Source organism: Acanthaster planci, linkage group LG03 (assembly GCF_054643075.1).
Source record: "Acanthaster planci isolate LZ-2023a linkage group LG03, COTS_SCS, whole genome shotgun sequence".
Lineage (NCBI taxonomy): Eukaryota > Metazoa > Echinodermata > Asteroidea > Valvatida > Acanthasteridae > Acanthaster > Acanthaster planci.
In genome coordinates, this window is record NC_141779.1 from 10,756,695 (window position 1) to 10,775,769 (window position 19,075).

The 19,075-nt window shown below is 40.7% G+C and overlaps 1 protein-coding gene across 10 annotated transcripts in view; it reads left to right on the forward strand.

Annotated features, from left to right (window-relative positions):
• LOC147799634 (uncharacterized) overlaps positions 1–19,075 on the forward strand; it is a 79,972-nt gene that overhangs the window by 42,478 nt on the left and 18,419 nt on the right. For 8 of the 10 annotated variants that reach the window (XR_015424667.1, XR_015424666.1, XR_015424665.1 and 5 more), the window contains one exon: positions 6,954–7,144. The exons of 1 other annotated variant lie outside the window; for it this stretch is intronic. The gene's annotated coding sequence lies outside the window, so the exon portion shown is untranslated. Of the gene's footprint in view, positions 1–6,953; positions 7,145–7,727; positions 7,999–19,075 lie in introns of those variants that run through there. One more of the 10 variants, XM_087134156.1, reaches the window with a different exon arrangement.

The window sequence follows — 19,075 nt, forward strand, 5'->3', positions numbered from 1 at the left end:
GTCGCTATTAAAGTCTCTACCTGATGGCTCTTTTGAAAATGAAAGGAGACGTATACATCTTGATTTTACAGCATTTATACGTTGTTTAACGTCTTCTGACCCTGCAACGCTGCTATCGTTCCGGAGGGATTTATCTCCAAACAATAAACTTAGAAAGGCTGTCAGCAATATTGCTCGTCTTTGGTGTTCTCCTTGCCTAAATAAAAAAATTTCCCTTGCAACAAGTCCTTGATTCTCAAAGTGTCAAATGGTTTCAACCTTTTTTTTTGCATCGTTTTCGATCTTGATCAAGGAATGTGAGTGTTAATCCATTTATGGGCTCCGCGTCGAAATTATTACACCAGTAATTCCAGTCGTCCATGGAAAAGTAAAGACATTTTCAACTAATTATTATGTCCATTGATCCGCTATAGGTCTTTCCCAGCTGAACTCAATTACACGAAAGGCAGTCATGAATTTTAGATCATTGTCGCAAACTGTAACCCTTTCCAAAGTAAGCAAATTCCACAAAGGAAACAGCTGACCTGCAATGTGCTACGCGCGCAGCATTTGGCTCATTCCCAGCAGTGGCAGCTACCCCAACCAATCAGACGCTGCGCACGTCACGCTGGCTGACGTCACACTTCTCCTTCATCGCCGAGGGTATACAGTTAGAAGTCGAAAATCGCGTGCTGGTTTGTACCTGTTATGTCTGCCAGTCTACTGCGCTCTACCTACCCAAACAGTCACTACATATGCAAATTTCCCAGGCACCTATTATTGTTCGCTGTCGGCGGCCACCTTCTACTGTTCACAGGGCTCTGGAAAAACATCACCTCGGACAGCTGGGTCCTTTCAACTCTCCCCCTTGGATATTCTCTCGAGTTGACAAGCACCCCGCCATCCAAGGCGATACTACGTCCGACCCCTGTTCCCCACAACAAGGACCAATGCATGGCACTGGAGTCAGAGATAAATTCCCTTCTTCAAAAATGGGCTATTGTTCATGTTCAACCCGACCAGCTGGGAGTGGGGTAAGTTGTTTCAACATTCTTCCTCACACCCAAGAAGGGAACAGACAACTGGCTTCCTATCATCAACCTGAAGTCATTGAACAAATTCATACGTCCAAAGAAGTTTCGTATGAAAATTATCTCGACAGTGGTACACTCCCTACCGGTTCCGATCCGTTCCACACTAAATGTGGGGGAGGAATTTGACACCTCCACGGCTGTGTCAACATGGGAGGCTGAGAAAAGAAAAGGAAGCATCGGGAGGACCAAGCGGGGCACAGGAAGCCTCTGCCATCCAGTCAAACCAGGGCCCAGGGTTTAGCGCCCACAGCTTCCGCATTGGCACAGCTGCTGCTGCAGCCATGAATGGCATCCTGTTGTCACAGACTAAGACCCTGGGGTGGTGGAAAACCCAAACCCTAACCCCCACACTCACTGATACTCCTCCGAGTAGGACGTCTGCTCCTCTGTTCCTTTGGTTTTGTTTTTTGTTTGGGTTTGGGGACAGTATTGTCTACCGGGCAGCAGAACACATGGGTCACATACCTTCTCGCGGAATCCTCACATGGCTGGGCACCCGGGGAGCCAGAATATCCTCACTCCTTCCATACATGTATGTCAAAGCCCAGCTTCAACACACACCTGCACCTGATGTGTTGGTGGTCCACATTGGGACTAATGACCTCTTCACCACGCCGGTGAAAGAGATCTGGGAGAGGCTGGAGGAGGGCCTCAAAGGCATTCACCATTTGCTCCCTAACACTACCATCATATGGTCAGATATTCTGTTGCACCTTTTTTACTATGGTCTGGAGCGCTCTGGAGTTGGCCAGAGAAATGTCAATGCCCTTAATAAATATGCCCATAGGCTGTGTAGACACCTAGGGAATGACCCTGCCTTAGTTCACTCTGACAGCATAAACCCTAGCCAACATTGCATCTTCTAGCGGGATGGCTTACATCTCTCCCAGCTAGGCAACAAATTGTTCGGCCAAAACTTAGTCGCTGCTAAAACTTTCTTCAAACACAACCCTGGGCCATCCTCCATCGTCCCCCCATTTCCAAGCCCTAGCCTTTGTATAATACATGTATATGCATACATGTATGTTCGTATGGTGTTATATCCATGTAAGTGGGGGGGTGTAGCTGGCTCGAGAACAAAGTTGGAACTTGTTTGGCATGAGTCACGTCCTGTTTTGGGCCTAAAAGCCCCAATCGCGGGGTGGCTTCTCCCCTGTGGCCCCCTGTACCTTTGGGGGGGTTGGGGTGGGGGCAAACTTACCAGTGGCGACTTGCCGCACACACAGTCTCTCTGTTACTGGCCACCAGTTAAAGGTTCGGCGTCTCCTGCCCGTTACTCATGCATCACAAAATCCGGCGTTTCATGCCCGTTACTTATGCATTATTAAATTCAGCATCTCTTGCCCATGACGCTACGGAGAAGTTCTTTTGTGATAGAGGTGCTATGTTGTTAGCACTGTGTACTTAACTAATAACTATATTGTTGCCTTTACATTTGTATGATTTTAAAGTGGTTCTGGGGCCCCATGGCAATATCTTTTAATCTATAACATTTTGCATTTGTTATCTCAAGTTGTGGCTGCAATAAACGCTCGGCGAGAAAGGGCTGAAGCATACCCGAGATCCGTGTTCCCGTGTCCTCTCAACTTCTCTGGGACAATACCAATATTCTGGTACCTGGACAATACATTTATGAGATTACATGTACTTCCTTATCTTTGCATTGAGTGGCACTGACACTCACTGGCTACTAGGAAAAACTCACCCTGATTTAAGAATGAGAAACGTAGCTCTGCTCCATGCAATATACAGTAAACTCCGGCTAAGTCAGCACTCTTGGGACTCAAGAAATTATGACTACTTACGCAAAGGCTGACTTGTGCTGTAAGTCGCCATTTTGCTGTCTTACAATCAGGCAATCTTTGGGCAGGGAACCAGACTCTGTTCAATAAGGCGACCCCTTAAAATGGACAGAGTGCATGCATGTAGCACTTGAGGGGCTACTGGTATTGATGTACTCATGCTGGCCGATTATGAACCACGGCCTGTGCTGCTAATAAACAGACATCAGTGGGACTTGTTACTTGACACTTCTTGGCAACCGCGGCGAAGGAAACTGATAGCGAAGCACAAATTTTGACATACACAAAAGAATTTCTGTGGTTTTGTGGAGAAGGGACTTAGAAAAACATGCCGAAATGACTTAGACGATATGACGAGTTACGCGATGCCGACTTAGTCGGAATTTACTGTAGCTACTGTATACCCAAGACAGGGCTGTCCTCATGCAAAAGAATTACCCTTACAAACCAACAGCTTTAGAGATCGGTAACAAATCTTCCAAAAGATCCTCAACGTACCCGTCCTTTACCAACTCCGATTTCCATCCACCGTGCCTTGTAAACAATCCGTCTGGCACTTCCGCTTGGGCAGCAGTGGTTGCTCCCCTGGATTTGAGGCAATGCAAGCCAAAACTCTTCATATCTGCAACAAACACGGGGCTAAAACCTCAAGGATAACTTCCCTTACACTTGAATCTGAGTGTGGCTGATTAATACCCCTCAATTTGTACCCACTTTTAACTTTTGACTGAAAAAAAAAATGAAAAATAAAGGCATCTGATTCAGAAACTTCAGCTGCAGATAAATATTTCTGGAACAACTCTACTGGACTATACCTAGAATCTGTCTTATTTATGACTATTTGTCTACCCTCTCAATACTGGTCAGTTGTGCTTGACAGAAAGAGCAGAGTAAAACCCTCCTAAATAAAAGAAATGCCATGTTCATACTTGGGTGGGGATACCCTGCGGTGGTTGGGTACGCTTAAGTTTTAAGCTAGGTATTGATCGCTTCAGCAATTAAAATACTCCAAATAAAGATCAATAACTGGCACAAAAACTTATTCTCACTGTATATTAGAGTTGATTTATTTCTATTTGAAATCAAGTTGAGAAATTTGGGACTGTCCCAATATTGAGATTGAGAAAATTTACACTATTGCGGATACTAATAAATAGAGTTGACAGTGATATGGATTGATTGACCTGTAATGAAAAAAAGCTTATGGTGTGATCATTACAAAAATAAAAAGGTAAGTCATAAGATATGGCAGAGCCAGTGGGCAAAGGGATAATTCAAGGATAAAAGGATAATTGGTCACTTGGGAGACATTCCCATAGAAACGTGAACAAAATTTTCAAACTTTACCATCCCATAATTCAATATTCCCTAATCCGATCTTAACCAAACTTTGCATGTTTCCCTTTCAGACCCTAATCTATCATCTCTCAAAATGTGGACCGTAAAAAATTTCCTCCTTTTAGTAGTTGGAGCATTAGGGAGACATTTCAATGTCTCCCTAATGTTGAAAAATTTACCACAAAATGTCTCCCAAGTGACCTATTGGAAATATTAAAGGACAGGCTAAAGGATAAAAGGGCCCTGTGCAACCTGCTCTCTCAACAGAGTTCAGCTGTGTAAAGACCAGACAATGAAACAATTCAGTATATGTAATAGTCATTGAATCCAAACATAAAACAGTCGTTATGCTTTGTGCATGGTCAAACTTTCCACAAAACCTTCATGAAAATGCAACTAACGAATCCAGTTCAAATGACAAATTTTTGAACTGACTTGGAGCTCACACTTGGCCCACACGTACTACGAGACAAATCTGTCAATGCGAACAAGCCAGAAATGTGCGTAACGGTAAATGAACGATAAACGTTGCAAAACGTTTATGACAAAATTGAACTTACGTTCTGACAGAGCAAACTCCTGCCAGAGAAAAGTAAATTGTCATGTACGCCACAGCGAAGTATGTCGCATAAGTGTAGCGTACAAGAATACCTTCATGTCTGGTACAAACTAATGGACTAGAACCCATTGTTGCAGACTAATATTGATGAGGATATGGTTAATTTATGATTATGACCATGAACAACCGCTGGGGCCACTTTACACAGAAAATGCAACGATTTAAATATTATGTCGGGACTGTGTTGAACGAGTAGGAACACTCAAGGTTTGTGCGAAAGTGTGTGGTGTGGAAATCTGAGAGACTCCTAGAGTTAACAAAGTCTGACCACCACAGAAACGTGAGAAAGCTTGACATGAACCAGTTCACTAAATCGGAAAAAATCCTGTGTATAACGAAAGACACATTGTAACTGATCTCAAGGTCATAAGATCTGCCTCTTTGTTTGCATAATACAAGTAAGAATCTATCATTCCTTCAGAAATGAAGCTAGGTACCAGCCTTTTCTAGACCTTCTAGAGTAAACTTTACTTGTGAAAAGACCGTGGGATCGTCAATTCCAGCCATTTTGTGTGCCCAAGATATGGATGTTACCTCCTTAATAATTGGTGCTGGGGAATTGCACTTTTTACTTAAATGAGTTAAATAATCAAAGGGGTCTGCGTGTATGTGCTTTTTCTATTCCCCTAGCCCAATCTGACCACTGTAAGAAAGCTCCCAAGTACAGCTTCCCTTTCCTCCCTTAAGTCCAGCATTACACTCAGAAGCTGAGCTGCTGAATGCCTCCATTCTGGTGATTCCTCTTCCATACTTGAAGCCCAAATATCATTGCTGAATATGATCTGCATAGAGACAACAAAACTGTCATGATCTGCACAGAGACAACAAAACTGTCATGATCTGCACAGAGACAACAAAACTGTCATGATCTGCACAGAGACAACAAAGCTGTCATGATCCGCACAGAGACAACAAAACTGTCATGATCTGCACAGAGACAACAAAACTGTCATGATCCGCACAGAGACAACAAAACTGTCATGATCAGCACAGAGACAAGTAAACTGTCATGATCTGCACAGAGACAACTAAACTGTCATGATCAGCACAGAGACAACAAAACTGTCATGATCTGCACAGAGACTACAAAACTGTCATTATTACTATTTCTAATTTAGACATGAGAAATCTAACCCTAATGTAAGTATTTCACTTTGAGTAATTTCTCTGTAAACTTAACATTGCCACGTCTTCTGGGAACAAATATCTGCCAGTTTCTAGGAATTTCATATGCAAGTTGTACTGGTTTCTCTAGATTATAACCATCTGGGTATAAGATTGGCCAGTATGGTGCCAAAACCAGCATGGGTTAATCAAAGCACCAACTGCCTTGGTACTTTCCATGCGCTTGATAACTCTGGGTGTCAAGGCAATTGGGGGTACAACCCAATTGTTTTCTTTTTTCCAGTCTACAGTGAAAGCATCTACTGTTTCACAACCTGGATTATGGTATCTAGAATTAAACCTTGCGACTTTTTTATTGTGGCAAACCTGTCTACTCTATGAGGCCTCCACAAAAAATGAGAATACAGTACTTGATCAGATATACCCCAGTTGTCCTGATCCGTTTGCCTACTTAGCATATCAGCTTTTTGGTTTGGGGACCTTGAAATCCACTCCATATCTATGGGAATATTAGTACTCCAAAATGCTGGGGCCTATCTCCTGAAGTTCAGGGTTCATACTTCCATGTGCTGCTGTTCCCACAACTGCTTGGTTATCTGTAAACCACGTAGTCCAGCAGTTGGACAGTTTACACACAAACGACTTGAGAACTGAGTCAACTGCTTTGCGTTCTTTCCATGTGGAACTCTTCCTAGACTGACTACTGTCCCAAGATCCCTGGGCCTTATCATTACCCAACGTTCTTAAGAGCTCTTAACCTCTTAGCCTGCTTAACTGCTACTCTCTTCTGCTTAATCTTTCTGGCGGCTTGATTTTCTGCAAGGGTAATCTTGTCATCATCTTGGTGTGCAGCCAGTTGATGCTCCTCATATTCCGTAACCATGGCCCAACTGTACATGCTGGAATCAGCCACATGAATCAGGGTACGTGTACATGTGTGTGGAAATCATCCACAATCAGTTGATTAAAGTTTTTTTTTCTTTTGTTTCTTTTCAGGCACTGCGGTGAGAACGCTGGTCTACTGACACCATTGTGCTGTCTTGGGACGGAGCCAGCAGATAGACCACGCCCAGCCATTCCACTTTGTCACTCATCTGGTGGTAACTAAAGGACACCATTCAGGTTGATGGGGTGTGCTGATGAACAGTTGACCGACGGAACAGGAAATTCATTAAGGCAGTAAAGAGGTGAGTTTCTATCAGGCCATTTTTGTCTTGTCTCAAGAAAGTTTTATGTCGCTGTAATACATGTGCATGTGCACAGCCATGTTTATTTGTTGCATACTCACTGAATTCAAATTCACACCATGTACATGTACTTATATCTGACCAAAAGGAAGCCAAATGAATTAGTTTCTTTTCAATTTTGAAAATATTCAACTATTTTTCAACTTTATATTTACCACTTTTCAAATCCTGACTCTAAATAAGTACCAGTTTGCATGTACATGTACAATATGACTGTGGATGTCACATATCATTTCATATTGGTTGGTTTCAGGTTTAGTTTCATGTTAGAATAACAATGTCTAATGTCAGTGTTTTTTCTTGAATTGTTCCAAACTCAATATTGTAACCCTACTTTAAGGAGAAATACAGCGAAAGGGTCCAATGGAGTATCAATGCACATGTACATACATGTACACGTACATTGTATGTACGTGTACCTGTACATGTACCTTGAGTTGTGTGTATAGCACTTTCTATTGGCTGTAGAGGAAAAAACAAACACTGAACTTGTTTTTTTTTTCTTTTTTTGGCCTACTGTCTCGGTAGTTATTTTGATATCATCTACTGTTTCTTAAGCTTCCAATGGTGACATCATAATAATATCTTCATTGGCCGTCTTCCATTCAGCATTTGGTTCCTACTCTCATGGCTTCTGTTCGGTTTCAGTGACACCCACACATACGGGTTCAAGTACGTTTTCATTCATTTGTTTTTCATTTTGTTTCATGCTCAACTAACCTTATCACATACATGTACCACTTCAGCATGTTGGCATGGAAGGTCTTGACTGTACCGTCGCCAAGATCTGTACGGTAATCAATGTTTCTGACTTTGGCTAGTGCAGGGAAAGGACCTATAACCATAGTAATAGTTTGTTTTGGTCAGTATGTAGGAGTAGTAATACGAGGCCACCGCCATTGAAACTTTGGGCTCAACTTTTTGCATTGTAGTAGTGTTTGTTAATATCTACCAACGTTTGCAAATTCTGCTGTTCGATTTCCCACGTCTTTTCTAGACGCTCGCAGAGATCGAGAACATGTTGGTGTGTAGTTTTAACTTCTGGACTTTCAACATTAGCCGTCCAAAGTTCGCGTAAGATAGCTATCGGACTATGGACTGTGCGACTGTAAAGTACTTTGAAGGGTGCAAATTTCAAGCTTGAGTGAGGGGTTTCATTATATGCAAAGAGGAGAGGTCCAGGATAGCGATCCCAATCGCGCAGCTTTTCTGCGTGAAGCCGTTTCAACATTAGTTTAAGTTCATGCATTCAACCAAACTGTTGCACGAAGGGTGGTATGGAGTAGTGGTCATCTGTTTTATCGACAAGAGCCTACTCGTTTCTTTCATGAGATTTGATGTAAACTGTCATCCCTGATCGGAAAGGGTTTCAGTTGGGAAGCCGACTCGTGTGAATACATCGATCATGGCATGTACATGTACATGTACTATACTACCCTGGTAGTTTCAATACTACTGGTAGGTAGAGCAACGGCTTCTGGATGCTGGGTAATCAATCAGGGTCAATATGAAACGATGGCCTCTGTCAGACTTGGGATGAAGGGGGCCTGTAATGTCCACAGCCACACGTTTAAATGCCATATTTATAAGGGGCATACATGTATCTCCCAGTGGCACATGTACAATGTACCTTGGTCACTTTGCCTTTGGAATAGTCCATTGACATATGTCGTAGGAACGACAATATCCGGTGATACATGTATCTGCCTGACACCCTGGCCAAAAGAATTCGCTCATAACCTTATCACACGTTTTCCTTGCTCCTTGGTGTCCACCCAGGATGGTTTCGTGAGCTACAAAGTTAATTACATTGACTCGGTATTTAATAGGAACTACAAGTTGAGGACACACGTTTCCATATTGGAGAGTGGGTGATTCGAACTTCCCATACAACACACCGTCAAGCCAGTAGAAAGTGGAAATTGATCCGTATTTGTTGCATTTCTGATTGCCCTTCTCTGCAATTTCTCTTATATGGGCCAACGACGGATCATTAGCTTGTTCGCTCATAATTTCAGATTTCGAGATGTTTGGAATACTTTCAGGTACCTTAAGTTTCCTTAATGGTCTATCCTGCACAGCTCGTTGTGTTCGTGTCATTACTGCACATCACATAGTATCAACGCGCCTGTGGTCTATCTCCAAATTGAGTGTTTGAAGAGACACAACATTGCCAGAGCAGGTCAGGATTATTCGGTGATCTGACGCCTGTTACGTTACCTAATATGACGTTGTACACTGTCTCATGCCAAGCGCGTCATTCCAGCCAACGAAATAGGGCGAGTCTAATTTAATTCTTGCGAGTGGAGATCGCAAACAGTTTCATCGACAAGAGTACACGACTTTTCAGCACCAGTGAGCTGTTCACCGGAAACAAGGTCATATTTTATGACTACTGAGCTATACAGCCACTGTTGCGTAGAACTTTAAATTTTATGTCATTAACCCAATCCGTCTGTGACTGGCATTGTAGAACAATCCGAGTTTTTACACACCGCGCTCATTACGGGGAATCCGTATCCGCACGTCAATGTGGCGTAACCATCTTGCGTACAACATTCACTGAGCGGGGTGAAATCAGGCAAGGTGGATATATAAGCTTCAGTTTCCATTGCACTAGGTAGACTGTCTCTAGATTTCGTGGCTAACTGTGTGTTTTGCTCCATGTCACATTCAGCCTCAAAAAGGCCAGTAATTGCTGAAGCTATCATGTTATAGCGACTTTCTCAATTTCTTTAAACTTACTGCAGCAGTTACGCGCTATGTGACCCGGTTTGCCACATACAAAACACTTACCAGATGATACATGTACATCTCGTGGTGTGTTGGCATTGGTGGTAGGTTTGAACAATTTGGCAAATGACGCACTATGCGTCTGCTTCTGATCTACTGTACATGTAGGAACCACCTACATGTACATGTATTTGAATGTTGGCCACACAGTTTGCTGTCCACAATAAAGGGAGCAAAGCTGCCGTGAGCATCCGTATGCTGCTCTGCAAATTGGGCCATTTCCATAACATTAGCCAGTTTATGCTCTTAAAGGAAAAGAGCTACATGTAAATGGTCTCTGCATCAATTCATGATTTGTTCCTGCAAGATTAAATCTTTCAGACCGTCATTCCCTCTATGTCTTAGGTACAAATGTATTTTGGCCATAGCAACCCAACGCATCAGCAGGTTATCAAGATGGACTGCAAACTGTGGCTCACTTTCGTCTTTCTCAGGTTTTGCCAACCGAAATTTCTCTCTAAAGGCATGCTCATTCAGGTGGCATTGCTTGAGTAACACCTCCTTGTGCATTTTGTATTTGGCTGACTCATCTGAACTTAGCCTAGAATACACATTGAGCCCTTTGCCTTTCAGGAGAGCACTTACATTTCCAAATAAGTAAACTCATCTCACTGATTAATGCATGCCTTGTGTAAAGTGTAGACATAATAATAAACTCCCTGAAATCCCTGGATTACTAAAAGCCTACTAAAATCTATAAGAAAGAGATTTAGACTTTATAAACTATTTCTTTGAAACCCAGATCAATTAACTTAAATAAACAGATATAAAAACAAATGAACTATTGTAAATCTGGTTATTGTAATACCTAGGCAATTCAATTCATGGCATTTGTCATATTGCCGACCACCCCAGACAGGTAATTTAATTTCCATTAAACTGGTGTCATCTTCGAGTTGCACTCCATCCAGAAGAAACTTGGGGGTTTGTAGTTTGAATACGAGATCTGTATGTAACAAAACAACAGGCATTCTTCAATTGCTGGCTGATCAAGACATTGATGTGCTTGCTGTTACTGAGACATGGATTAAAGAAGGAGACATTACTACCGTGTTACAGTTAACATCTGGTGATTACCAGTTTCTCTATAAATTTCGTCAAGGTAGAGCTGGTGGTGGTGTAGGAGTATTGTATGAGTCCGGAATGAGAATACATACCACTCCATCTACTGCAGCTGGATCATCTTTTGAGCACATTGTGGTCGATGTCGACTGTCATGATAAACGTTTCTTGTTGATGGTTGTTTATTGGCTCCAAATGTAGCAATCACTACCTTCTTATCTGATTTTTCTCAAGTCTTTGAACAGTTCATGTCAAAATCATCTGATTTTGTGATAGTTCGAGACTTTAATATTCACATGGATCAGCGTCAAGCACATAATATGATTTGTTTTATGAATTTTCTCGAGTCTTCCAATTTGATTCAACATGTAGTATCCCCCACCCATATTAAAGGTCATGTTTTGGATCTTGTTATTACTCGTTCATCTATGGACATTATCAAATCAGTAGATGTTTTGATCCTGCTATTTCTGATCATTCACTGATAATGTGTTCTTTCCTTTAGAAATCAGTAAGCCTGTGAGACCGCAGAGATCTGTGGCATTTAGGAGGCTTAAAAACATAGACTGTGAACATTTTTGTTGAGCCATTCTTTGTTCTGCATTTTCAAAGTATTTGGACGAAACTTCATTACCCGACCCCAACGTATTCACAGCTTTTTACAATTTGGAATTAAGGTTGGTTCTTGACAAGCATGCTTCTGTTCAATCAAAGGTTTTTACTGTACGGTCGAATACACCATGGTTTACTGAGACCATTAGGAAGGAGAAATTTAAGCTTAAAAAGTGGAGTGTCGCTGGCGATGTACTTGACTCACTGTTGACCGGGAGATGTATAAAATGCAATGTAATCACATTGCAAAGATGATCAAGGATGCGAAAGTGCATTATCATCAAAGCTTAATCCAGGAGAGCAAGGGTAATTGTCATCAGATTTTTTGTGTGATTGATAATTTGTTTTGCCGCAAGTCAGTTCCTACATTTCCTACTCATAAGTCCGAAGTCAAATTGGCAAATTGATTCGCAAATTTCTTTCAAGATAAGATCAGCAACTTACGACGTATGAGTAGTGTGAGTCAAGGAGATTTTGGTATTCAAGATCCAATTGTTCCTGAAGGATGTAAGCGTAATTTAGGCTCCACTACTTGTGCACAGATCCAGCAAATCATACGCAAGTGTCCTCCAAAAACTTGTGGTGCTGAGTTGATACCGACTGCACTTTTAAAATGCTGTCTGACTGAAATTTGCCCAATAATCACATCTCTCGTTAATTCTTCTATTAACCTTGCAGTTTTTCCAAATGATTTTAAGATGTCTACTGTTACTCCCATTCCAAAATCTCGGAACCTCAAGGCTGATCAAGCCAAGCTGCTTAAGAAGTATCGGCCAGTTGCCAATTTACCATTTGTCTCCAAGGTTCTTGAGAAGGTGGTTGAGCAACAACTTACTAATCATATGACCAGGTTTATGTTACATGAACCTTTTCAATCGGCATATAAGCGCCCCCATGGAACGGAAACGGCTCTTGCCCGCTTTCAAAATGATATTTGGAAAAATATGGATGAGGGCAAAGTCTCCATTCCGGTATTTCATGATTTAAGTGGTGTGTTTGATACGCTTGATCATGACATTTTGCTTCATCGATTAAGGACACATGTAGGAGTCTCACAAAATACCTTTGATTGGTTTTCTTCTTACCTAAGAGACCGTTTACAAAGAGTTCAGATTTGGTCTTTATCGCCTGATAGTCGGATTGGATTGGATGTGGGAACCATGAGTGACACCTATACGCTTAAGTATGGTGTCCCCCAGGGCTCTGTACTGGGACCACTTTTATTCAATGTGTACATGTATGTTGCCATTAGGGGATGTTATTAGGCATCATGGACTGAGTTGTCATTTTTATGCAGATGACACTCAGTTGTATTTGTCAGCTCAGCCAACTGCTAGTAGCACACAGCAACAAGTGCCAGTTTTGAAAAATGCTGTGACGACATCAAATGTTGGATGGCGATTAATTCTTTGAAGCTAAATGATGATAAGACAGATCTGCTTATCATTGGATCACATTTGTCGTTCAGCAAAATTCCTAGAACTGTTGTGAATATTGGTAATCACAGAGTCAAGAGTCTGGGTGTGATTTTGACAACGAAATGAATATGCAATCCCTCATCAAGAACATCTCTCGCTCTGCAATGTATCACCTGTACAATATAAGCAAAATTAAACGTTTTTGGGTCAATCAGCCTCGGAGCATATTATTCATGCACTTGTTACGTCTCGCATTGACTATTGTAACTCTGTTTTAATAGGTCTATCGGCGTCAGCCCTTGCTCCTTTGCAGAGAGTCCAGAATGCTGCAGCAAGGTTACTCACTAATGGCAAGAAATTTGACCACATCACTCCTGCGCTGATGCAATTACATTGGTTGCCAGTAAAATATAGGGTGATTTTTAAAGTGTGTCTAATGATCTTTAAATGTCTCCATGACAGTGCTTCAAGTTACTTAAGTGATTTGCTTGATGTTAGGATTTCTAGTCGATTCACTCATTCTGCACTGGACTCGCCTAGGCTTACTCTTCCAAAAACTAGGCTGTCTTCTGCTGGCGAGAGGATGTTTTCTGTGGCTGGTCCCCGTCTCTGGAACCAGCTTGACGTTCATCTTAGAGAGTCTAGGAATGTGGAGAGTTTTAAGACCGGGCTGAAGACGCACCTTTTTAAACAAGCATTTTTAGTTTCTTATTATTGATTTTGATTATGGTACATGTAGGTTATATTTATTTATCTATATTTTGATGTATAGCGCCAAGAGCAGCCTAACGGATTGGGCACTTTATAAATGTCAGTTATTATTATTATTATTATTTAATTAGAGCTTTCAAGAAAATACATTATCTTATCTTTTGAGCAAGAAACAACCAATGCTAAAAATACCTGTGAAATCATTCATCAGTAAAATATTGAACAGAAAATGTGAAAATACGTAACCCAGTCAATTGTTCACATAAAGAATTCTGATACTACCAGCCCTGTCAGACAATTGCAAACCATTTTAATGATTGTTTTAAAACGTTGGACAACAGTTGGCTTCCAAGATACACTGCTGACCCTATGAAATATCTCAACTTTCCTGATTCCCTTTTTTAAAGCCCAATAACACAAGAAGAACTTCATGATTGTATCAATCAACTTCAAACTAAGAAAAGTGTGAGTCATGTGTAAAGAGGATGACACTATCCCATTCAGTGACACTGTCTGGTGACTTGTGAGGTTTACTGATTGAATAATAATTAGTCTAGGCCAGTGGTCTGGTAAGGGGCTGAAATGGGCAGGCGTAAGAAGAATATATAACCAAAAGCTAGTAATGTTTGTTGGATGTGATTGGGTGATGCGAGCGGAAGATTAGTTTTCAAATTCTTTGTCAAGAACAATATGCTTTTGTGCCCAGTAGTGATAACGCTTAATCAGTTGCATACGGATGATTTTGAAGGACTTAATGCTAATTCACATAATTGTGATGCTTTTGATGGGTTGTTATACCAGTAAAGGAGATTTTATTTTACTGAGTGTTTTAAACAGTCCCAAATCCTCCAATTTCTATATGATTTTACATACACTCTAGGGGGTTAGGGTTTTAAGTCCAGCTATTTGGCCTCAGTTAAGGCAGGCGCATACTTCAGGCAAAGGTGAAAGCGAAGTGAATCTGATGAAAGACTTCCAGCAAAATTTTGCTGGAGTTGAAATGTGTAAATTCATGAAAGTACTTTCCCGAAAGTAAAGAATGGAGGTTTGAGAAATATTTCTGAAATAGTAGGTAGATGTCTCAGAGAGCTTCATTTGTGAATTTCAAAGTTGGATGGATCTTGTTGATGTTTGTGACAAAATTAGGAATTGGCCAAGAAATTGGTTATAGATGACCAGTATATTGTCTGTGTAGCACCACCATGTGAGAATTGTTCTGCTTTTTTGGAGTATTTTGTTTCAAAAGTCTTGCAGGGTGATGTCACATATTTCAGGGCATGCTGTTGAGCCATTGAAGGAAATACTTTTTTGAAATGGAAACAGTTACGGTCGAGAATTGGGTTCCAGAAAATCTTTGATGTACCGGTACATGTAGTAGTGAGTGGTTTTTTGATTGAGTTTTTGTAGTACAGTGTAATTGGTGTTGTTGTTTATCACTTGGTTTGACTTTGATGTCCCTTTTTTTCAATTTCTTTTTTTTTTGTTAATTGGGGGGCTAGTTCTTGCCTTAACATGTTTTTAGTTAGTGTCATAGCCCAACGTGGGTCAGTGGATGAGTTCAAATTTGGTGGCTTCCCAATATTCTTCTCAATCCGGTGTTACCGGTATGTCAGAGATTTATTTTGCATGCCAAGTGGGAGATTGTTTAAAAGGATGTTTTTTTCAGCATTGTTCAGGGAATAAATATCAAACTAACGTTTAAGACCAGCCAAGCACATATTTATTCCCATTCATAAATACCTTTTTATTCAGAGAGTCAAAAGAAGTCAACATATGATGGATTTCCAATGATTTTGTTCTAAAACTTTACTTTTATTTTCCCAAATACCCCCATCCATTTTATGGTATGTTCCTTTAGAAAACTGTCCAATAGAATCACCTTGTACAAGTGAATAGACTTCGCGCACGTGTGGTGCATTCTGCATGTTGCGTCACACGCAGACTCATGACTAATAAGGATGGAGTAAACTCTCTCGTATCCAGGTACCAGAGCGTGTTTTACACAACAGACGTTATCACTTCCCATCAGGCATTATCAAATGTTAATACAAGGTCAAGTTGCATGTTGTTGAATAGGGAGACTGTCTGAGGTGTTTATGAATATCCATTAAGAGTGCTATTGAAGGTGTTTTTATCATTCAAAAGTATTGTGCAGTTTGGTTCAGCAGGAGTGGGGATGGAGCTAAGACCTTTCAATTTTTTTTCGGTTTGCATTAGTGTCACTTTGGATGAGTTGGTTTGATAATTGTGTTCTTCTAAGAAATGTTTTTTTATTGGATTTGGTTTTCTTGGTTTTGGCTTTGCATATACCAGAGAAATAGTTTGATTCTGTATTGAATTTTTTTCTTGCTATCTTTGTTTTGATGAAGGTGGATAGGAATATAAGTGGAGGATAGTGGGTTGTATTCAAGAGATAAGAGCAATATACATGTAGACAGCAACAATGCTTGGCAATCTCATTTGGAAGATGCGGTTGCCTTGAAAATAGACTGTTTGGTTTAAGACATTCAGTATGGATGCCTCTTGAGGTTGGTTTGGTCATATGAAGTAGCCGAACAGTTGTTGGGCCGTGATGCAGTCTTAGTCTTGAAATTGCTCATCAATAATTTGAAGAGCTGTTTGCGAGGTTCTTGTGAGCTGTTCCTCTGTGGTTGTTAGCTGATGTTGCTGCTCTTCTAGCACACATGTACATGTAGTCTACCGCCTGCAACCTAGGCAGATTACCAACACATATGCATTATTTCCTAGTCCATTACTTCCTTTCGGTAAATTCTCGATCACTAATAGTGCGAAATTCCAGCACCTTTGTTAGTAATGACCTCTCCCCTGTCGTTTCTCTCCGAAAATGGAAAATTTTTATTTTTCTGTTTTTAAGTGGTTTTGCCAACTTGCTTCGTTTAACGCTGTGCACCCTATGGGGTTTGCTCAGGTCTGTAACAGAGCATAACACGTCTGAAGATCAACCATTAAAGGAGTTGTAACTATTGTTTAACTCGCGACAGTGTATCCAAAGCTCATTGAAATGGTTAACATTCATTTTCCCTTTGTAAAGAACGTTTGGTACTAGCCTACCTTTTTGGCAGGTTTAACAGTTTTGAGACTTCTTTACCCAACCGCAATCTAAGATTTAAATCTGTCACCATAATTGCAACCAATTTTGTGTCTCGTTGAACTTTAAAACTTACACCCGAAATTGCATTTAAAACAAATTTGAACCAATGAACATTGTAAAATCTAAGAAGAATGACGATGCCACTACGCTCTCTAGGTTGCAAAAGTCTCTAGATATTTCCCAGGAGTGTAGCCATCGCATGAGTAAACGATTAAATCCCATAACTAAAAGAGCATCTCTAGATTCAGATTGAGCACTTCTAATTATTCTCGTTCTTTGTCTGAATTGTCTTCTACATGTATAAATCCTTCTTGAATAAACTTTAACACAATGTGTTGAGCTTCTCTATAACTATCGGATTTTTCACTAGATAAAAATACTACATATACAGTAGATATGCGTTTTGTTGCCGCCTATCAATTATTAGATCACTGGTTTCTATTTCCATTTCTTTTAATAATTCTCTAAGTCTATTCTTCGTTCTTTTTTTTTGTCTGTTGAAGTCATCCAGTTTTGGACTAATGGTACCGCTAAATTCTTCTAGATTTCATGTCTCATAAGCTCAAATATAATCGCTTATTACATCATAAAACAAGTTCGAACTGCCTTCCTCTAATTCTGACAACGGTACTGTAAGTACCATAGGCTCTGTAAATTCTATATTAACATCTTGTCTATCAGTTCCTCAGTTTGCTGGGCTTGGTTCTGCTGTTTCTTCTTCATTATCTCTGCGCCTTTCACGCCGCCATTTTGCCAGTCTGCCATTTATTTGAGTTTGCCAATCAATTTCGGTAGAGTTTATAATGATAAAATATCCAGTGTGGAAACTTAATTCCAACAACTTTTTTACCTTGCAAGTTATCGATGTAGTCTTGCAATTTAAACGTCTGCTCATTTTCAGTAAAGTGAAAAAAGTGAACCTGACTCATGATGTGTAATTTTAAAAACACCAAACAAAAAAAATTAATCGAACTTAATTAACACCTTATTAAATAAGCAAGCATGGACATCAACTACAGTGAACTCGTGATTAAAGTGAACAAAAAACACCTTTTTTGCCAAGTTTCCCAATTTAATGGATTCTTACAAACTGCCTAGAGTTAGAATGGACTTCTTTGTACACCGTTGGTCTGGCGATCCTATGTCGTTTTATCACAACCAACTCAACTTTGGGGTATATTGTGCCACTATGGCCTGCGGTGTCGGATGGGATGTACTCAAAGACTCAAACTCATACATTTGAGCTTGGTTTAATTTTCACATGTATTACATGGTTAGAAAGGTCTTGTTTGATTACAAAATAGCCATCCCCAAAGATAACGTGTTTGACGCTTTGAACAATAACTAAAATCTTAGAAAGTTTAACAATGGGTGTTTATTGTTTAATGTTGACTCGACTTGATCGCTTAGATAGACGCGCGACACCACCACAAATGGATTAGGCACCACTTTTTATTATGAAAATGGATGCAAACCAGTCCCCGGTTGCAATTACAACAAACGTGACTTGGGAGGACACGGAAAATATCTTAATGTGACTTACATGGGATTTGGCATTCCCGATCGTTCAAGAGGGTCAGGACACCCAAGCCATTATACAGTGACTTGGATCGGACTATAGGAAACTTGCTTGGCAAGATTTTATACCAAAACGACTCACTTGACGAACGCAGGCTTGACTGCAGTGAATGAATTTATCAGTGCTTATGTTTACGTGTTGTTAGGAGCGCAAGCACAGACCAAAACCAGCATGTTAGCCCCGGCTAAAGGATTAGATGTGCAACGACAATTTGTAAACATTGTGGAATCTCTCAATTTGGTTCTGGATCTCAAGCAATCGATCGATCAGTTTCAAAACTCGTTACAATATGCCAAAACGTCTTTGAACTTTGTTGTATCACCCAGTTTGTACCTCGTACCCTCAGACATGGATCTCTGAATCAGAACATGTGAAGGTTGCCGCAACAACTTGCAGATCACGACCTCTAACATGAAGCCGGGGTACCAACCCAATGTTAATACGCAAAGAGCTCTATTCTCACCACAGCCAGGTCCAGACGATGTTGAACAAAACCAAGTAACACCAGAAAATTAGCGTTGGGCGGTTCCAGAATTCTCAGAGCCGGTTCCGGCTTCAGCTAAGAATTGCGATTCCGAGTTGGA